The sequence below is a fragment of the Hyla sarda genome, chromosome 6, assembly GCF_029499605.1.
Source record: "Hyla sarda isolate aHylSar1 chromosome 6, aHylSar1.hap1, whole genome shotgun sequence".
NCBI classification, from domain to species: Eukaryota; Metazoa; Chordata; class Amphibia; order Anura; family Hylidae; genus Hyla; species Hyla sarda.
The window spans coordinates 106,297,425-106,318,957 of record NC_079194.1 but is presented as its reverse complement, the minus strand read 5'-3'; the positions used below and the strand labels follow the sequence as shown (position 1 = coordinate 106,318,957).

At 45.5% G+C, this 21,533-nt stretch overlaps 1 protein-coding gene across 4 annotated transcripts in view; it reads left to right on the top strand.

The window, feature by feature from the left end:
• FRMD4B (FERM domain containing 4B) overlaps positions 1-21,533 on the top strand; it is a 268,753-nt gene that overhangs the window by 121,979 nt on the left and 125,241 nt on the right. The gene's annotated exons all lie outside the window — the stretch shown is intronic.

Here is a 21,533-nt window from a genome sequence, read left to right as displayed (position 1 = left end):
ATCTTTCACCGTGTGAGGTGTAGGCCAGTTCTTGACAGCATTCACCTTTTCAGATGGGTCCATCCTTCTTTTTGACTAGGACGAGTGGCGCCGGCCAGGAACTTTCTTGAATCACGTCCGCTACCTTCGTGTCAGCAAGCATTTTCTTGACTGTTTGATACATGCCTGGCACGACAGGATGGTGTCTCTCTTTGATAGGTGGGGTGTCGCCTGTGAGGATGTGATGTTGGATAATTGACATCTTCCCAAAGTCTGTTGGGTGCTTACTAAAGGTTTCATGATACCTCTTCGCCACATTCACAATTCCATTAACCTGTTCCCGAGGGGTAGAGGCATCCCCAACCTGGAGTTGCGCCCATCAGGGTTCTGGGGGCCCAGTACTGGATCCACCGGCGACTTGAGCCACTAGCAATCGGACCACCAGACATTCAGTCACAATATCTCTTGACTCGAGGAGGTACAATTGGAGTATACTTCGGTAAGACAGTAGCGGTATCAGACAAGTCCACTAACCGTACTGGCACTCTTCCATTTGAAACAGTGACGAAACTTCTCACAGCTCAGATTAATGGATGGTGTTCAAGCTGCACGGGGCCTGATAATCACTCCGGGACATGCACAGCATTATACGATGGTCTCAGTGTTGGGTTGCAAGGTCACCAACCTGATGTCTTCAACTCGTACTCTGCATATTTCACCTTGTTTGTTCGCAAATTTCTGCTCGGCTTGTAGGACTTTCAGGTGGTGCTGAATAGCCTGCTGGTCTGAGGGGGAAATATTGGGAAGAGAGGCATACAATGCATCTAAAATCTCACTGAAACACTTTCTCATAATGTTCATCCCCAATATGAATTCAGCAGACCCCTTATCTGTCACAATGGTTACAATTACTTTCTGCCCTGTGGGTACATGGTTGCCCAATTGAATGGTTGGCTCCCAGTATCCATGTCTGGGGACTGGTTGCCCATTACCTGTAATGACTCTGAAATCAACCTCAGGCTCACACGCTAGACTAGCATCCCAATGTTGATAGAAAACACGCTTAGATATGGTAGATACTTGTGACCCTCTATCAGCGCCTCTAAAGGTACACCTTCTACAACAACTGTTACAAGGGGGCAGAAGGCGAAATAAATTGAGAGTCCTGACTGAGGTTGTCCGGGGGTTGGACCTGTTGACTGTTTTCCTGAGGGACAGTCCTCGACCTCAGGGGGAATCCGTTTAAATCACAGCACTGCATTTTCCAATGGTTGGGCTTGTTACAATAAGTGCAAAAGGGTCTCTGAGTCCCAGAATACCTATTGGGTGGAGGATTACAGTAACTGGGATTGCGGGGAGCAGGGGGAAGATTCCTAGGTAGGGATTGTTCACAGGAGAGTGGAGCAGGCCGGGTAGCAAGCTCCTTGACAGCTTTAGTCAGTTGTTCAATGTCCTGCCTAACACTCTGTAAATCTGGGATTGTGGTGACTGGCAGGGTAGGTTGCACTGGGGCAGGGACAGGTGATGGTATGGGCCTGGCCATTGCCCCTAGTGGTTCCTGAACAGGTGGTGGGGGAGTACAAACATCTTCAAATTCAGTCCTGGACTCAATTACATGTATAGCCAGTCTCTTAAAAGCAGGAAAAGACATGTTGGGGTTCTGGACTGCAAACATTCTCAGTTGGGCCTTGTCCCACTTATTATGAGCCCCATCAATAAATCTGTCCATTAACACTTTGTTTCTCTGCTCGGGAGTTATACCATCTAACTTCTGGACAGTCTCTAGGGCATTCTGTAGGGCTACAGCATATGCTCTCAGAGTCTCACCTGGCTTTTTTCGCCTTTCATACAGCCAGAGATGTACCTTTGAGGGAGAATGTGACTCAAATACCTGGTACAGTCCTTCAGAAATCTGCTCCACAGTCACCTTCTCAGACACTAGCCATGTGCGAATTTCCTCTAATGCCAGTCCCTGGAGTTGTCCCGTTAGTAGTTGCACCGATCGGTAGGAGAATAAAGAGTAAAAGAGAAACAGTCTCTGGATCCTCTCTTTGAAATCCCTCAGGGTGAAGGGGTCTCCATTGTAGGTAGGAAGGACAGGATTCCCCGTGAATACCGGAGTGGTTGCTGAAACACCAGGGTTGTTGATACTGGAAGGAGACAGGACACTAGCCGCTGTGTCGCCATGGGAGATGGAGGGGCGCTGGCGCCCAGTTGATCAGTGGTGCTTGGTTCAGACATCTTGAAGTCAATAGGGTGTTGTCGCTTTAAGGAAGATGATGTGGGTTGCCCTTTAAGAAAGTTGAAGAGGTGCTGCAGCAGCTTGGAGTTTGCACCTGAACTGTGGGGATAACAGCAGGCACTCCCCCTCTGTTTTGCAGGTACCCGGTAATGGTAGACTTGAGGACTGATAGGACTGACTTGAGGACAGACAGTACAAGAATAATGGTGGCAGACCTGGGTACCGGAGACTCTGTACTGATGATCGGTACGGCTTTCAGGAGTTGCAGTGCAGCGCTGACTTTGTATACAACAGCCAGGCATGAACGCAGCAGCCAGGAGCTTCTAAGATGGCTGCGCCCAGGGAACTTCCTGTTTGGGTCCGGTCAGGAAAGTCTTCCCCTGTGCAACACAGAGCAATCCTTTTTGTTCCCCCTCGCTATGCTGGGGAGACGGTGTTGCTGGAGACTGGTAGGGGCGGAGCGGCAGCCACTGGCGCACATGGGAATCCCGGCAGCTGATTAACCCCTTCAAGGTAGGACAGCACTTTTGCAATGTAACACAGTCTCTGTATAGATTTTGTACAGGACGGACACAGACTTGTTTTGCGGGCACAATAACCAAAATAAACTTTTCTTCTCCCCTTCTTTTCACAAGTGCCTTTCCACATACGACTTTTAAACATAGACAGTCCCGTACGGATTTCTGTCGCACCGGCGTGCGATTTTTCTGCAGTATTGGACACAGTTCAGACTGTGCTAAAGACCCACACAATGTAAACCTTTGTCTGGGAATATCTATTTAACAGGCTTAGAATCAGAGCTTCTCATGTTCAGGTCATAAGATTTTACAGACTAAAAGGGAGAATGGGTACAAACTGGTACTGACTGGCAATGCCCTATGTGCACTGATCCATTATAAGCTGGAGGAAGTGAGTTAAGCAAAGTGCTAGATGGACATGAGTGGGAGAAATGATTCATCCTTCTTTTTTCTGATTCACTGTGTCTCAATTATGGGATGAAGTAGAATTTTTTTTTTCTCTCGTTTTTTAATGTTTTCATTTCATAATTCAGTATAAATCTGACAGTGAGAGTGAATGTTTATCTTAGAATTTCATAATATCCGTAACTATTATAGGCACGGAATGGCACGGAATGCTTTATCATAGAGGAGGATTCTACAAACCTATATACCACTTATACCAGTCTTCTAGCAGACATAGTTCACCAATGTGCGCCATGTCCACCTAGGCAAAAATCAAGCTGCTGTAAAAAGGCATCTACTTTCTACAAGCTGGCACCGTCATACCCACCGATCAGCTGATTGCTAGAGCTGCAAAGCCAACATACACAGTAAATGGTGCCACAAGTAGGCATATTGTGGGGCTTTTATCAAAAGTGAACTTGGTTTTTGTTCACTTTAGATCAAAACAAGTTGGGAGGAAAGTGGTATCCGTGCGCCAATTTTATCAAATGGCACACAGACGTTGATGAATGACCGCTGAATTGCTCTGATTAAATGTTGCAGAGCTGTGGTTAGCTGTGCGACAATTGTATTAAAAGTCACACGGACCTTAACACAATTGTCGCATGGAGTGACATAGGGCAGGGTTGAATTTTCCCTGTGATTTCTTCTATATCTGGTCCGTGCGAATCTTGGCAAATTTTTGCAGAAAAGTCGCACACGATAAATTAGTGACCACTGCACAAAGGGATCTAAATCAAATCACTTCATGGTAATAAAAATGAAACCGTGTAAATTAAAGGTTGCAGGAAAAGTCAAACGGAGTAACCCAATGTACAGAGCTATCTGCTACTGGCTTCATTTACTGTGAACGTCCGAGTGGTTCTGGCAAACAGCTGATCGGTGAAGTTGCTTGGTGTAAGACCTAAACCAATCTAATATTGATCATCAATCCAGGAGATAGGCTATCGATTAAAAAGAAAAACCCTTTACGCTTGGGTTCACCAAATCTGAACCTATACCAATTTCATGTTGGTAACAGATGCAGAAATCTGTGCTGATTCATTTCTTTATTATATTTCCTTTTTTCTGTTACAAATTCCCTACTGAGATGTACAGTATAAAACATGCTGGCTGTCTGCCAACTCTAGAGGGAGCTAGAGAGCAGTATATTGTCTTATTACGGAGTGTATACTCCATATTCAGGAAGTTCCTTCAAGAGGAAGCTGCAGCAAGCTAACAACTCATTCACTATATCTGGAAAACAGACGTTTGGCCTCTATGAATATAAACTATAAAATTAATTGCACACAATTTGTAATCTATTTAGATTAAAATGGTGTTTAAAGGTGAACAGCCCATGTTAGAAGGTCCCTGATGCTGAACTGATCACAGGGAATTCCACAGATAGGACCCCCAGTGATCATCTTTACTCTGTGCAGGAACCTGGCAGCAAGTGTTTAATTTCCCTGTAGCGCCACCCCAAGGTAAATTAGGTATTAAACACTGAGAATTGCTGTCCTGACTGTCCTGGCTGTCCATTGACTGTGTAATGCATGCCAAGTTCTTAACAGTGTCCCCCAACCTTTGGCTCTCTAGCTGTTGGCAGAAGCTGGCATAATGGGGGATTTAGTTTTGGGGAACACTGTCCTAAAGAGTAAGACACAATCTTTATAGCCATTTCTTATTCTGTTCATTATCTTTTACTATAGCCAGCATCCTTTACTATGCAAACAGTAAAAAAACAAAAACAAAAAAAATAAATTTCCTGTTCAAAAGAAATATTTTTTAAAAACAAAACACAATTGTTTCTATTTGTGTGAATAATTCTCAAACAATGACTTCTTCCGCCTCCTATTGAAGTGATAGACATTTCTTCAGTATTTCCTGTTCATCATTACTGTAACATGGGAACATGGTGAGACAGGAAAAAGCTTGGGGTGGTCAGGTCAGAGGAACATCTCAGTAAACAAGACTGGAGAACAAACACAGAGGTAAACAAACATCTGCGCTAGAATCTCTGAATCAATAATCTCTAACCCATGGCACTATAGCTGCTGCACAACTGCAACTCCCAGCATTTCCACAGGATGGAGATCACTGCTCTAAATTTTAGGGATTCTTGGAAGACGCATTTATTAACATTTATTAAGGGGTATTCCAGGAATTTTTTTTATTTGAATATGCTACAGGGGCTGTAAAGTTAGTGTAGTTTATAATATAGTGTCTGTAGTGATGGTTTTCTCACAATTCTTCTGTGATTTTCACCCCACTATTTATTTTTACCAGCATACAAAATGACTGTTGTCTCGGATTTTTCCCAGCTTGCAATGCAGCCGAGACCTGACTCACTAGTCAGCTGATGACAGGGAGCCCGTCTGCTTCAATGGGTGGAGGGATCAATCTGCAACTAATGCAACAGCTGGAGGCACCCTGATTGAAAACCACAGGTCTTTTGTTTCAATGGGTGGGGTGACTGATGTGTGGGAGGGAGGAGAATGGCATTGTGGGATTTTTAGTCAAAAAACATAAGACAAACAGGAAATACCAGTTCATAAAAAGCTAGCAACAGTGTTATGGTAATCTCACAACATAGCCATTTAGCCCCAAGACAAGGGCAGATCCTTCCTAAGCTTGTCCATTACTGTCTGCCAGGTACGTACTAAAATCTCCTTATGCTGGATAACCCCTTTAAACAGTAAGAAGTTATTCACATGGCAGAATTTTTGCTTGTGGAATTCCGTCTCAAATTAAAGCTCATAGACTTCTATGGGATTCCGCACTCCCATTCACACTTCTGAATTTCCGCAAGCGGAAATTCAGAAGTGTGAATGGGAGTGCGGAATCCCATAGAAGTCAATGGGCTTTAATTTGATGCGGAATTTCTGTCGTGTGAATAGAACCTAACACAGACATCTAGATTGTTGTCAGTTATCCTTGACCAAGGTGGGCACGGAAATACCTACCCAAAGCCCCTTGGCTTAGTAAGGTACCACTCGAATTCTTGGCCCTGCCTGCTTTACCAGACCAACTGAGTCTTACCTACAATCAACTGACCTACCCCAAATCATAGCTGCCTTCAGAGGCAGAGATATAGGGGTACAGAAGTAATAATCACCCCTGCGCCCTGGTGCCTGAGGAGGCCCTAAGGCTCCTCTGCCACAAAGTAGCATAGTTTATTAGGTTGAAAAAAGATGAGAGTCTATCAAATTTAACTTATAACTGTCACGATGCCGGCTGGCAGGTAGTGGATCCTCTGTGCCAGAGAGGGATTGGCGTGGACCGTGCTAGTGGACCGGTTCTAAGCCACTACTGGTTTTCACCAGAGCCCGCCGCAAAGCGGGATGGTCTTGCTGCGGCGGTAGTGACCAGGTCGTATCCACTAGCAACGGCTCACCTCTCTGGCTGCTGAAGATAGGCGCGGTACAAGGGAGTAGGCAAAAGCAAGGTCGGACGTAGCAGAAGGTCGGGGCAGGCAGCAAGGATCGTAGTCAGGGGCAACGGCAGAAGGTCTGGAAACACAGGCAAGGAACACACAAGGAACGCTTTCACTGGCACTAAGGCAACAAGATCCGGCAAGGGAGTGCAGGGGAAGTGAGGTGATATAGGGAAGTGCACAGGTGAACACACTGATTGGAACCACTGCGCCAATCAGCGGCGCAGTGGCCCTTTAAATCGCAGAGACCCGGCGCGCGCGCGCCCTAGGGAGCGGGGCCGCGCGCGCCGGGACAGAACAGACGGAGAGCGAGTCAGGTAGGGGAGCCGGGGTGCGCATCGCGAGCGGGCGCTACCCGCATCGCGAATCGCATCCCGGCTGGCAGCGGAATCGCAGCGCCCCGGGTCAGAGGACGTGACCGGAGCGCTGCCGCGGGGAGAGTGAAGCGAGCGCTCCGGGGAGGAGCGGGGACCCGGAGCGCTCGGCGTAACAGTACCCCCCCCCTTGGGTCTCCCCCTCTTCTTAGAGCCTGAGAACCTGAGGAGCAGACTTTTGTCTAGGATGTTGTCCTCAGGTTCCCAGGATCTCTCTTCAGGACCACAACCCTCCCAGTCCACTAAAAAAAAATTTTTCCCTCTGACCTTTTTGGCAGCTAAAATTTCTTTGACCGAGAAGATGTCCGAGGAGCCGGAAACAGGAGTGGGAGGAACAGATTTGGGAGAAAAATGGTTGAGGATGAGTGGTTTGAGAAGAGAGACGTGAAAGGCATTAGGGATACGAAGAGAGGGAGGAAGAAGAAGTTTATAAGAGACAGGATTAATTTGACACAAAATTTTGAAAGGACCAAGATAGCGTGGTCCCAACTTGTAGCTAGGGACACGGAAGCGGACATATTTAGCGGAGAGCCATACCTTGTCTCCAGGGGAAAAAACGGGGGGAGCTCTTCTTTTCTTATCCGCGAACTTCTTCATGCGTGATGAAGCCTGTAAGAGAGAATTTTGGGTCTCTCTCCATATGATGGAAAGGTCACGAGAAATTTCATCCACAGCGGGCAGACCAGAGGGCAAGGGAGTAGGGAGGGGGGGAAGAGGGTGACGGCCGTACACCACGAAAAATGGGGATTTGGAGGAAGACTCAGAGACCCTGAAGTTATACGAGAATTCGGCCCATGGGAGGAGATCTGCCCAGTCATCCTGGCGGGAGGAAACAAAATGTCGCAAATAATCACCCAAGATCTGGTTAATCCTTTCTACTTGTCCATTGGACTGGGGATGATATGCAGAAGAAAAATTTAATTTAATCTTGAGTTGTTTACAGAGAGCCCTCCAGAATTTAGACACGAATTGGACGCCTCTATCCGAGACAATCTGCGTAGGCAACCCGTGAAGGCGAAAAATGTGTACAAAAAATTGTTTAGCCAACTGAGGCGCAGAAGGAAGACCAGGAAGAGGGATGAAATGTGCCATTTTGGAGAATCGATCAACGACCACCCAAATAACAGTGTTGCCACGGGAAGGGGGTAAATCAGTAATAAAATCCATACCAATCAGAGACCAAGGCTGTTCGGGGACAGGCAGAGGATGAAGAAAACCAGCGGGCTTCTGGCGAGGAGTCTTATCCCGGGCACAGATAGTGCAGGCTCGCACAAAGTCCACAACATCCGTCTCCAGAGTCGGCCACCAATAGAAGCGGGAGATGAGTTGCACAGATTTCTTGATACCCGCATGACCTGCGAGATGGGAGGAGTGACCCCATTTGAGGATTCCGAGGCGTTGGCGAGGAGAAACAAAGGTCTTTCCTGGAGGAGTCTGCCTGATGGAGGCAGGAGAAGTGGAGATCAGGCAGTCAGGTGGAATGATGTGTTGCGGAGAGAGTTCAACTTCTGAGGCATCCGAGGAACGAGAGAGAGCATCGGCCCTAATGTTCTTATCGGCAGGACGAAAGTGAATCTCAAAATTAAATCGGGCAAAGAACAGAGACCACCGGGCCTGGCGAGGATTCAGCCGTTGGGCAGACTGGAGGTAGGAGAGGTTCTTGTGGTCGGTGTAGATAATAACAGGAGAACTTGATCCCTCCAGCAGATGCCTCCATTCCTCAAGTGCTAATTTAATGGCTAGAAGCTCTCGATCCCCGATGGAGTAGTTCCTCTCCGCTGGAGAGAAGGTCCTAGAGAAAAAACCACAAGTGACAGCATGCCCGGAAGAATTTTTTTGTAGAAGAACAGCTCCAGCTCCCACTGAGGAGGCATCAACCTCCAACAGGAAGGGTTTGGAAGGGTCAGGTCTGGAGAGGACGGGAGCCGAAGAAAAGGCAGACTTGAGTCGTTTAAAGGCGTCTTCTGCTTGAGGAGGCCAGGACTTGGGATCAGCATTTTTTTTGGTTAAAGCCACGATAGGAGCCACAATGGTAGAAAAATGTGGAATAAATTGCCTGTAATAATTGGCGAACCCCAAAAAGCGTTGGATAGCACGGAGTCCGGAGGGGCGTGGCCAATCTAAGACGGCAGAGAGTTTGTCTGGATCCATCTGTAGTCCCTGGCCAGAGACCAAATATCCTAGAAAAGGAAGAGATTGGCATTCAAACAGACATTTCTCAATCTTGGCATAGAGTTGGTTGTCACGAAGTCTCTGAAGAACCATACGGACATGCTGGCGGTGTTCTTCTAGATTGGCAGAAAAAATTAGGATATCGTCCAGATATACAACAACACAGGAGTATAACAGATCACGAAAAATTTCATTGACAAAGTCTTGGAAGACGGCAGGGGCGTTGCACAGTCCAAAGGGCATGACCAGATACTCAAAGTGTCCATCTCTGGTGTTAAATGCCGTTTTCCACTCGTCCCCCTCTCTGATGCGGATGAGGTTATAGGCGCCTCTTAAGTCCAATTTAGTGAAGATGTGGGCACCTTGGAGGCGATCAAAGAGTTCAGAGATGAGGGGTAAGGGGTAGCGGTTCTTAACCGTGATTTTATTAAGACCGCGGTAGTCAATGCAAGGACGTAGGGAGCCATCTTTTTTGGACACAAAGAAAAATCCGGCTCCGGCAGGAGAGGAGGATTTACGGATAAAGCCCTTTTTTAGATTCTCCTGGACGTATTCGGACATGGCAAGAGTCTCTGGGGCAGAGAGAGGATAAATTCTGCCCCGGGGTGGAGTAGTGCCCGGGAGGAGGTCGATAGGGCAATCATAAGGCCTGTGAGGAGGTAGAGTCTCAGCTTGTTTTTTGCAGAAAACATCCGCGAAGTCCATATAGGCCTTAGGGAGACCGGTTACTGGAGGAACCACAGAGTTACGGCAAGGGTTACTGGGAACCGGTTTTAGACAGTTCTTGGAACAAGAGGACCCCCAACTCTTGATCTCCCCAGTGGACCAATCCAGGGTAGGGGAATGAAGTTGAAGCCAGGGAAGTCCAAGGAGAATTTCCGAGGTGCAATTGGGGAGGACCAAAAGTTCAATCCTCTCATGATGAGATCCGATGCTCATAAGAAGGGGCTCCGTGCGGAAACGTATGGTACAGTCCAATCTTTCATTATTTACACAATTGATGTAGAGGGGTCTGGCGAGACTGGTCACCGGGATGTTGAACCTGTTGACGAGAGAGGCCAAAATAAAATTTCCTGCAGATCCAGAGTCCAAGAAGGCCACTGTAGAGAAGGAGAAGGCAGAGGCAGACATCCGCACAGGCACAGTAAGACGTGGAGAAGCAGAGTAGACATCAAGGACTGTCTCACCTTTGTGCGGAGTCAGCGTACGTCTTTCCAGGCGGGGAGGACGGATAGGACAATCTCTCAGGAAGTGTTCGGTACTAGCACAGTACAGGCAGAGGTTCTCCATACGGCGTCGTGTCCTCTCTTGAGGTGTCAGGCGAGACCGGTCGACCTGCATAGCCTCCACGGCGGGAGGCACAGGAACAGATTGCAGGGGACCAGAGGAGAGAGGAGCCGAGGAGAAGAAACGCCTCGTGCGAACAGAGTCCATATCTTGGCGGAGTTCCTGACGCCTTTCGGAAAAACGCATGTCAATGCGAGTGGCTAGGTGAATAAGTTCATGTAGATTAGCAGGAATTTCTCGTGCGGCCAGAACATCTTTAATGTTGCTGGATAGGCCTTTTTTGAAGGTCGCGCAGAGGGCCTCATTATTCCAGGACAATTCTGAAGCAAGAGTACGGAATTGTACGGCATACTCGCCAACGGAAGAATTACCCTGGACCAGGTTCAACAGGGCAGTCTCAGCAGAAGAGGCTCGGGCAGGTTCCTCAAAGACACTTCGGATTTCCGAGAAGAAGGAGTGTACAGAGGCAGTGACGGGGTCATTGCGGTCCCAGAGCGGTGTGGCCCATGACAGGGCTTTTCCGGACAGAAGGCTGACTACGAAAGCCACCTTAGACCTTTCAGTGGGAAACAGGTCCGACATCATCTCCAGATGCAGGGAACATTGGGAAAGAAAGCCACGGCAAAACTTAGAGTCCCCATCAAATTTATCCGGCAAGGATAAGCGTATCCCAGGAGCGGCCACTCGCTGCGGAGGAGGTGCAGGAACTGGCGGAGGAGATGACTGCTGAAGCTGTGGTAGTAACTGTTGTAGCATAACGGTCAGTTGAGACAGCTGTTGGCCTTGTTGCGCTATCTGTTGTGACTGCTGGGCGACCACCGTGGTGAGGTCAGCGACAACTGGCAGAGGAACTTCAGCGGGATCCATGGCCGGATCTACTGTCACGATGCCGGCTGGCAGGTAGTGGATCCTCTGTGCCAGAGAGGGATTGGCGTGGACCGTGCTAGTGGACCGGTTCTAAGCCACTACTGGTTTTCACCAGAGCCCGCCGCAAAGCGGGATGGTCTTGCTGCGGCGGTAGTGACCAGGTCGTATCCACTAGCAACGGCTCACCTCTCTGGCTGCTGAAGATAGGCGCGGTACAAGGGAGTAGGCAAAAGCAAGGTCAGACGTAGCAGAAGGTCGGGGCAGGCAGCAAGGATCGTAGTCAGGGGCAACGGCAGAAGGTCTGGAAACACAGGCAAGGAACACACAAGGAACGCTTTCACTGGCACTAAGGCAACAAGATCCGGCAAGGGAGTGCAGGGGAAGTGAGGTGATATAGGGAAGTGCACAGGTGAACACACTGATTGGAACCACTGCGCCAATCAGCGGCGCAGTGGCCCTTTAAATCGCAGAGACCCGGCGCGCGCGCGCCCTAGGGAGCGGGGCCGCGCGCGCCGGGACAGAACAGACGGAGAGCGAGTCAGGTAGGGGAGCCGGGGTGCGCATCGCGAGCGGGCGCTACCCGCATCGCGAATCGCATCCCGGCTGGCAGCGGAATCGCAGCGCCCCGGGTCAGAGGACGTGACCGGAGCGCTGCCGCGGGGAGAGTGAAGCGAGCGCTCCGGGGAGGAGCGGGGACCCGGAGCGCTCGGCGTAACAATAACCCTACTGTGGTAATCAGCGGGAAGGCAAAAAATACACTTATAAAGGTAGGTGTCAATTGCTGCATACTAGTGGAAAAAATCCATCCCAATACCAAATATTACAGAATAAATCTCTGGATTAACGCTCCACCACTAGAAATCTACTAACTGTAACTTGTAATTTATTTTTTTATTTTTGTAAAGAAAGGCATCCAGGCCCCTCTTGAACTTGTTTAAGAAATAAACATGATAGTCTCACTGCTTTTACAGTGAAGAATCTCTGTCTGTGATGATGGTAAAGCCTTCTTTCCTCTCGACATAGAGGATGCTTCCTTGGTTAGTGGTCTAGGTATAAAAAGATCACTAGAAAGATCTCTGTACTGTCCGTTCATATACTTGTACAGTGTGATCAAATCCCCCTAAGACGTCTTTTCTCCAAACTTAATAACCCGAAGCTTGATAATCTGTTTTGGTCTAATCATAGAAACATAGAATGTGTTGACAGATAAGAACCATCCTTCCATACCATTTATTAATTTGGTCACCTTCTCTCGCACCAGGTCAGTCATGTCCTTCTTATATACAGGTGCTTAAAATGGACATTATGTTGTCTAACTAGTGAAATGGATTGGAACCGGACCCGATATCAGATAAGTATCTGCCCCCTTCCTAATTAGGTATCAGGATCAGCATATGCACGAGAGAAGAAATCACACTGACACACACACAGTTCAGCAAATTATACTTCCTGTATTTAAAACAGTTACAAGGATTTTTATAGTCTGAATAACTGTCCTTGTGATTGGTTTCTTCCATCTTCAGGCATTCCTCACCCAGCACGTGGTCTTATCATCTTGGGTGTAGTCCCTGTTTGGGCGCCATCTTATACACATTGGCCCTCATTTACTGTTGCAAACCCGACATGTTTTGTCGGGTTGTGCGCCAGTTTCGGGCGCATTGCGCCTGAAATTCTGTCTGCACCAGAATATGCGCCTGAAATTCTGTCTGTGCCTGAAATTGCGCCTGAATTGAAAAAACCCCAACTGACTCTTCATTTTGTTAAGAAAACCCGAAAAAGGGGCGTGGTCGTCGGGGAAAGGGGGTGTGGTCACAGAAAGGGGCGTGTTCCCGCCATTTTCACAAAATCCCAACATATTTACTAAAGTTTCCACAGAAAATGTGGTGGATTTCAGCTGAGGAAAACTCTAAAGATCAGAGCAGGTGTAAAAAAAAGCAAAATGTAGGGAAAGTGGAAAATGTAGGGAAACCTTAGTAAATACCGTGGAAAATAAATTGTAGGGAATTAAACCCCACAAAGAAACCTACACAACACTCTTAGTAAATGAGGGCCATTGTTTCAAACTCGATGGGAGGGGGGGGGGGGAGTGATTTAATTAGTGATCATTTTAGCAAGCATATTCTGAAATAGACATTTTACCTCATCCGCCACACTAGTAATACCCCCAAGTCCTTTACAGTGGTAGTGTTACCCAGTGTTTTACTATTTAGCACATAGTAAAACATCTTGTTGAGCAAAACTACTATTGCAACAACACCATCATCAGTAGCGTAAAACTAACTAGTCTCACAATGGTCTAATATAAGGAGAAACCAGTATTATAAATGATACATGGTAGATGGGGAACTAGTACACATTTTGCATTGGGGCTTTAACCCCTTAAGGATGCAGCCCTTTTTCACCTTAAGGACTGAGCCCTTTTTGGTAATTCTGACCACCGTCACTTTACGAATTAATAACTCGAAAACGCTTTTACCGAATATTCTGATTCTGAGATTTTTTTTTCGTGACATATTCTACTTTATTTTGGTGGTAAATTTTCGGCGTTACTTGACTCCTTTTTTGGTGAAAAATCCCCAAATTTCATGAAAATTTAGAAAATTTTGCATTTTTCTAACTTTGAAGCTCTCTACTTGTAAGGGAAATGGATATTCCCAATAAATTGTATTTTTATTCACAAATACAATATGTCCACTTTATGTTGGCATCATAAAATGGACATATTTTTGCTTTTTGAAAAAATTAGAGGGCTTCAAATTTTCAAAAATTTCAGGAAAATTGCTAAATCTGAAGGGACAGATGTTACAGAACTACAACTCCCAGCATGCCTGCGCAGTCTAGGCATGCTGAGAGTTGTAGTTTGGCAACATCTGGAGGGCTACCGTTAGGGCACCACTGTAACAGCGGTCAACCCCCCCGTCGCTTCCCTACCTGAGCCAGGATCCAGAAGTCTCCAGCGACGATCCGGGGTCCCCAGGCATCTTCTCCTCCAGGTACCGGCCTCCATCCTCTTCCCACGATCCCCTCGACATCCGGGGTTGGCAGAACGGGTGGTTGCCATGGCAACCCACTGTCCTGCCCTGCCATTGGTCAGAATCAGTTCTGACCAATGGCAGGGGATAGGAGGAGATCGCAGCACTGCAACCTCACTCCTAGCCCTCAGGATGATCGGGGCTGTCACTGACAGCTCTGATCATCCCTATTTTCCGGGTGATCTGGTCACCAGAGACCCGATCAGCCCGGAATAGCAGAAAATCGCATGTCTGAATTGACATGCGATTTTCTGCGATCGCTGACATGGGGGGGTCTCAGGACTCACCTGGGCGATGTGTCGGGGTGCCTGCTGAATGATTTCAGCAGGCATCCCGGTCCGGTCCCCAACCAGCTAGCGGCAGGGACCGGAATTCCCACGGGCGTATGCATATGCCCATGTCCTTAAGGACTCGGGATGCAGGGCGTATGCATAAGCCCGGCGTCCTGAAGAGGTTAAAGGGGTATTCCAGGAAAAAACTTTTTTTATATATATATATATCAACTGGCTCCAGAAAGTTAAACAGATTTGTAAATTACTTCTATTAAAAAATCTTAATCCTTTCAGTACTTATGAGCTTCTGAAGTTAAGGTTGTTCTTTTCTGTCTAAATCCTCTCTGATGACACCTGTCTCGGGAAACGCCCAGTTTAGAAGAGGTTTGCTATGGGGATTTGCTTCTAAACTGGGCGTTTCCCGAGACAGGTGTCATCAGAGAGGATTTAGAGAGAAAAGAACAACCTTAGCTTCAGAAGCTCATAAGTACTGAAAGCATTATATATATAAAAGTTTTCCTGGAATACCCCTTTAAGGGTTACTACGGTGGAAAAAAAATTGAAAAAATTAACTGGTGCCAGAAAATTATACAGATTTTTAAATTACTTCTATTTAAAATCCGCTGTATGCTCCAGAGGAAGTTGTGTAGTTTTTTTTTTCCAGTCTGAACATAGTACTTTCTGCTGACACCTCTGTCCATCTCAGGTGTGTCAGGTTTGCTATAGGGATTTTCTTCTACTCTGGACAGTTCCTGACACCAACCGAAGTGTCAGCAGTGAGCACTGTGGTCAGACTGGAAAGAACTGCATAACTTCCTCTGGAGCATACAGCAGCTGATAAGTGCTGGAAGGCCAAATATTTTTAAATTGAAGTAATTTACATATCTGTATAACTTTCTGGCACCGTTGATTTAAAAACATTTGTTTTCCACTGGAGTACCCCTTTAAGAGCTGTGAGTTTCACCGATATGGGATTTATAAGAAGAATATGAAACTCTTCGTTTATCCTGCTTTTCAGGAAATATAAAGGAGTTGCTCAAATAACAATTCCCTAATATGCCGATATTAATGCACTGGTTTTAAGAGTGACCCGGTTATGATCTTCCCTTCTGGGGGGAGGGGGTTATATTGAATATAGACATGCTTCCTGTTTTGTGTGGTTTACAAAGTGAGATGATCTATTGTCTATTCATTTCATTCATTCATAACAAAAGGATGAGAAAAATGAATAAATCATGAGTTTTGTAATTGTCTTAAAATAAATTCCTCCTGACGCTGTCATGTTTCTTTGATGTCCTATTGAGCAATGCTGAAAAATTATGGAATTTTCATGTTTACTTTGGAAGAATAGGCTTTTTGCATGAAGCATCTGTTGATACTTGGTACTGCAGTTACAGTATTGCTCAATGCTTTACGATACACAAACATAGGTACTCCTACATGTTCACTGAATATTTCATTCTTCATAACATTACTAAAGAAACTGCATCAGTACTTTAAATATTTAAAGGGCCAGTAACCCAAGATTAGTAGATCTATCAAGTCATATATTTTAAAAAGAGCAAGGGATAGAAGGAAAAATCTATAGCTCTGGAAATCCTGACAAATGACCCGTAATATTGTGCTTAATAGATGTTCCTATTCTTTGCAAGGTAAATATTTATAACCCCTTTAAAGGGGTACACCACTAGATAACAAATGTTTTTAATTTAACAGGTACCAGAAAGGTATACAGATTTGTAAATTATTTCTAAATAAAAATCTTAATCCTTCCAGAACTTATCAGCTGCTGTATTCTCCAGAGGAAGTTGTGTAGCTATTTCCAGTCTAACCACAGTGCTCTCTGCTGACACCTCTGTCCATGTCAGGAACTGTCTTGAGTAGAAGTAATAGCAAACCTCTACTCCTCTGGACAGCTCCTGGCAGGGACTGAGGTGACAGCAGAGAGCCCTGTGGTCAAACTCAAAAGAGACACACAACTTCCTCTGTAGTATACAGCAGCTGATAAGTACTGAAAGGCTTAAGATTTTTAAATAAAAGTAATTTACAAATCTGTATAACTTTCTGGTACCAGTTCATTTGAAAACATTTATTTTACCCCTTTAATCCAGTGTTTTCCCAACATTGTGCCACCAGCATTTGCAAAACTTCAACTTCCAGCATGCCTGGACAGCTGAAGCCTTTGCAACAGCTGGAGGCACACTGTTTGGAAAACACTGCTTTGAGCACACCTCAATATCATACAATGCAAAAGTTCTATAAAAGTGGTGGAATTTTATGAGAAACGGTTTTTAAGAATACTTTGGGGACATTTTTCACGTGAATTATATGCAATATATTAAGCTTGATATCTTACGAGTACTTATAATATAGGGTTAGCAAAAATAATAGTTGTGCCCTAATAGGAATCACAGTGAATATTGCCTAATATTAACCCCTTAAGGACCGAGGGTTTTTCCGTTTTTGCATTTTCGTTTTTTCCTCCTTGTCTTTAAAAAATCATAACTCTTTCAATTTTGAACCTAAAAATCCATATGATGGCTTATTTTTTGCGCCACCAATTCTACTTTGTAATGACGTCAGTCATTTTGCCCAAAAATCTTCGGCGAAATGGAAAAAAAAATAATTGTGAGACAAAATTTAAAAAAAAAACGCTGTTTTGTAACTTTTGTGGGCTTCCATTTCTACGTAGTACATTTTTCGGTAAAAATTACACCTTATCATTATTCTGTAGGTCCATACGATTAAAATGATACCCTACTTATATAGGTTTGATTTTGTCGTACTTCTGGAAAAAATCATAACTACATGCAGGAAAATTAATACGTTTAAAATTGTTAAAATCTTCTGACCACTATAACTTTTTTATTTTTGCGCATATGGGGCGGTATGAGGGCTCATTTTTTGCGCCGTGATCTGAAGTTTTTAGCGGTACCATTTTTGCATTGATAGGACTTATTGATATTTTGGACTTTGGAATTTTTTTGCACGTACGCCATTGACCGTGCGGTTTAATTAACAATATATTTTTATAATTCGGACATTTCCGCAGGCGGCGCTACCATATATGTTTATTTTTCTTTACACTGTTTGGTTTTTTTTATGGGAAAAGGGGGTGATTCAAACTTTTAATAGGGAAGGGGTTAAATGATCTTTAATAGTAAAAAAGAAACAGAAGTGGCACCGATACCTTAAGCCTCCTAAGACCACGAGATGGAGACGGCGTCCCGCTAGTCTGGAAATCCACCCTGGCAGCGGAGGTGCTAGGACAATAAAGACCGTAGTCACCAAATAGTAGTAAATAAAGAACAAAGGTGCCCTGCACTCACCGCTTCAGTCCAGGTAATCCTGCTCCCATCTCGGGTCACAACTCGAACACGGAGGACGGATGAAGCGCATTCCTATGCGTGAAATCGCCGGCAGTCGCCTCTGAGCGCTCCACTGTCCATGTCCTCAGTGTTCGAGTTGTGACCCGAGATGGGAGCAGGATTACCTGGACTGAAGCGGTGAGTGTAGGGCACCTTTGTTCTTTATTTACTACTGTTAAATGATCTTTATTCACTTTTTTTTGCACTTCTTTTTGCAGTGTTATAGCTCCCATAGGGACCGATAACACTGCACACTGATCTTTCCCATTGATCACTGGTTTCTCATAGGAAACCAGTGATCGATGATTTTGCCGCTTGACTGCTCATGCCTGGATCTCAGGCACTGAGCAGTCATTCAGCGATCGGACAGCGAGGAGGCAGGTAGGGACCCTCCTGCTGTCCTGTAAGCTGTTTGGGATGCCGCAATTTCGCCGCGGCTATCCCGAACAGCCCACTGAGCTAACCGGCATGCTTTCACTTTAGACGCGGCGTTCAACTTTGAACGCCGCGTCTAAAGGGTTAATAGCGCGCGGCATTGATCGCGGATATTAGCCACGGGTCCCGGCCGTTGTTAGAGGCCAGGCCCGACCCGTTATGGCGTGGCCCCGCGTTATAGATCGGGAGCGGACACATGACGTACTGGTACGTCATGTGTCCTTAAGGGGTTAAGTTCTGATATAAAGAAGATGTCTAGTACCTATTTTTCTCTCACAAATACCTTCTTTCTGTTGCTCACTTGGTTTATCATTTTGTACTCTGGAGGGGATGTGTCCTTACTCTGCATGACTCATCTTGCTCCCTGAGTCTGCTGTGCTGGGTCTCTTCATCAAATCACTGCAGGCTGCTCTGTATCACCCTCCCCTCTGTTTTCATGCTGCAGTCTTTTAGGACAGGAGTGAGCACAGAGGAGTGCTAGTCCCACCCTAAGTTCCTGGACTTTGTTCCAGCCTGGGCTTCAGCTGGGACCAAGATGATGGCATAAGAAGATTTTTGCAAGATGTACAACATATAAAAAGTTTATGTATGTGTCAGTGCCCATTTAAATCAGCCCCGAATTCAGGATTAATGAAAACTGGGGCAAAAGAAAAGTAGGACTAGGGTGGGGGTGGAGGAGAGTAGAAATTGTTGAATTGTATATAGTAAATAAGTATGCGTGTTTTCTTCAATAAAAATAAATAATAGTAATAGTAACAATCATCTTTGTTTTTGCTGTGTAAATATGTTTATTGTTGTGTTGCATACTGTTTATTTTAAATCACATGTTCACTGCTGAAGTTACTGTAAGCTAAAACAACATGATGCTGGGGAAATTCCAGCCTTTTGCGGCATGCTGCTAATGGAAGTTATAGGGGATAGTATGCGGAACCTTTCAGGTAGATGCTGATTGATGTTGCAGCATGAGATTCCCTGTGCTCTCTAAAAAGGGTCATGATGCCTGCCCGAAGAGGGGTAATGGTGGTGTGTGACAAAAGAGAAGTTGTGCTGTGCTGAGCTAGGCAGAGGGAGCTCGTCAGGTAGAAAGTGCAGGCTCAGCAAAAATGTCGGCAAGCAGACTGTGTGATGGGCCATGACAGATACAGTGTGTGGAGCTATGTGCTGCTGAGACTTCTGCTCTGCCCCCCAGAGGATTGCTGTATGGGCCGTCAATTGCAAGACACCACTCAATTTCTGCTGTGAAAGCATCTGGTCTTCGGGAGGCTTCGAGAGCAGAGTCCTTCATTGATGGGCAGGGTATTTTGGGTAGGGGAGTGTGCTGTCCCTGGACAGAGTACAGGCCAGGAAAGTAAAAAGATCCCTAGTCACAAGAGTGTAAAGACTACGCGGAAATTTATCAAAACATGATAGCAACCAATCAGATCGCTTCTTTCATTTTTGAAAAGGCCTCTGAAAAAAAAAAGAAGCGATCTGATTGGTTGCTATGGGCAACTCGGCAACTTTCCCTTTGGACAGGTTTTGCTAAATCTCCCCCTATGTATTGTGAACCACTAAAGCAGTGAGCCAGACTTTTTGTTGAAGCTGCACCAGAAACGCCAGCTTATTCTGTACCAATAGCCTCTTCAAGAGAACTGCCAAGCTTCCTGCAAATGCATTTATGTTCTTATTTATGTAATGAAAAATACTATCCAGCTTCCATGAATGTTCTGCCAATCCCCCTCCTAAACCCTCCCTTTCCAAAGTTCCTGGTGCCTGGACCACCCACCCAGTGCCAAAAATGAAAAATGTCCATCCAGCACAACAATAATATTTTTAATCCTCTTCTTTATTTAGCCATATTTAAAAGCATTCACATAGTAAAGCCATGTTCTGCGTTACACCTCCGACATGTTTTGAGCATTTTGTTCTTCATCATCAAGAAACTCACACCCCTTTATAGTGTACTCCCCCCCCCCCCCCCCCTATAAAATTTCACTTTTATTAGTTCCAATAAAACCCTCAGAATAGTGTTTTAAAATGGTCTGTGACAGCGCTGTAGTAGGTTTGGATTATCAATCCTGGGACAATTCCCTTTTTAAGTATTATGGATGGTGCTGCAGACACCTTTCTCAAGCACTGTCACAGTGTGTGATTAAAAAATAACACTTTGTCACCCTCAACATGTTTCGCCATAACAACAGCATTGTCAAGAGGCTGAACATTAGCAGTTGTTCAGCCTCTGTTCAGCCCCTCTTCAGCCTCTTGACAATGCCATTGTTACGGCGAAACATGTTGAGGGTGACAAAGTGTTATTTTTTAATCACACACTGTGACGGCGCTAGAGAAAGGTGTCTGCAGCACCATCCATAATACTCAAAAAGAGAATTGTCCCAGGATTGATAATCCAAACCTCTATTTATATGTATTCATGATGACTTCATCCATACTCGCCAATAGTCTCCATTCTAACATCACATAGTTGCAAGCTGCCAATCAACTAATTCTGATCGCAAGTACTACCAGGTCATGCAATTAGTACTCACCTATCACCATCCTGCTACGTGTGTTTGTTTTTGTCCGATGCCAATCGCCGTCTGTCTTCTCTCGTCATTCTCCTGTGACGAGATTTGCTCGTGCCGCACATCCGCAAGAACTTTAATTCTGCGGGTGGACTCCCGTCTTTAACACGCAAGTCCCTGACTAGTCGTCTGTGCGCATGCAGTAAAACATATATGCCGTCTTGTAGGTGATTTCTACCGTGTATGTCGGCTAGAATCAAGTTCACCGTCAGCGCATGTTTCTGGACTTAGCCTCAAGAGGATAGGATATGTTTGATTGCGCATGTTTTAGGACTTAATTTATAAACGCTCCTAGACCTCAACATTGAATATGTAGGAGTTCAGTACAGGAGCTGATGGTACATAATGGGACTGAGCCTATGCCTAGGAATGGATGACAGCACCCAGTGACCAATCCATGCTTTTTAATATTTAATTGTTGTCTCTTTTATATTATTAATAAGCATGATGATAACATCAATAATAAACATATTGATTGAACTCCTTATTTTGGGGTGTGAGTTTCTCCAGGCTTTGACCCTGGAGTTTGTGGTATTGTCATTAATGACCCCTGACCCTCTTTTTTTTTGT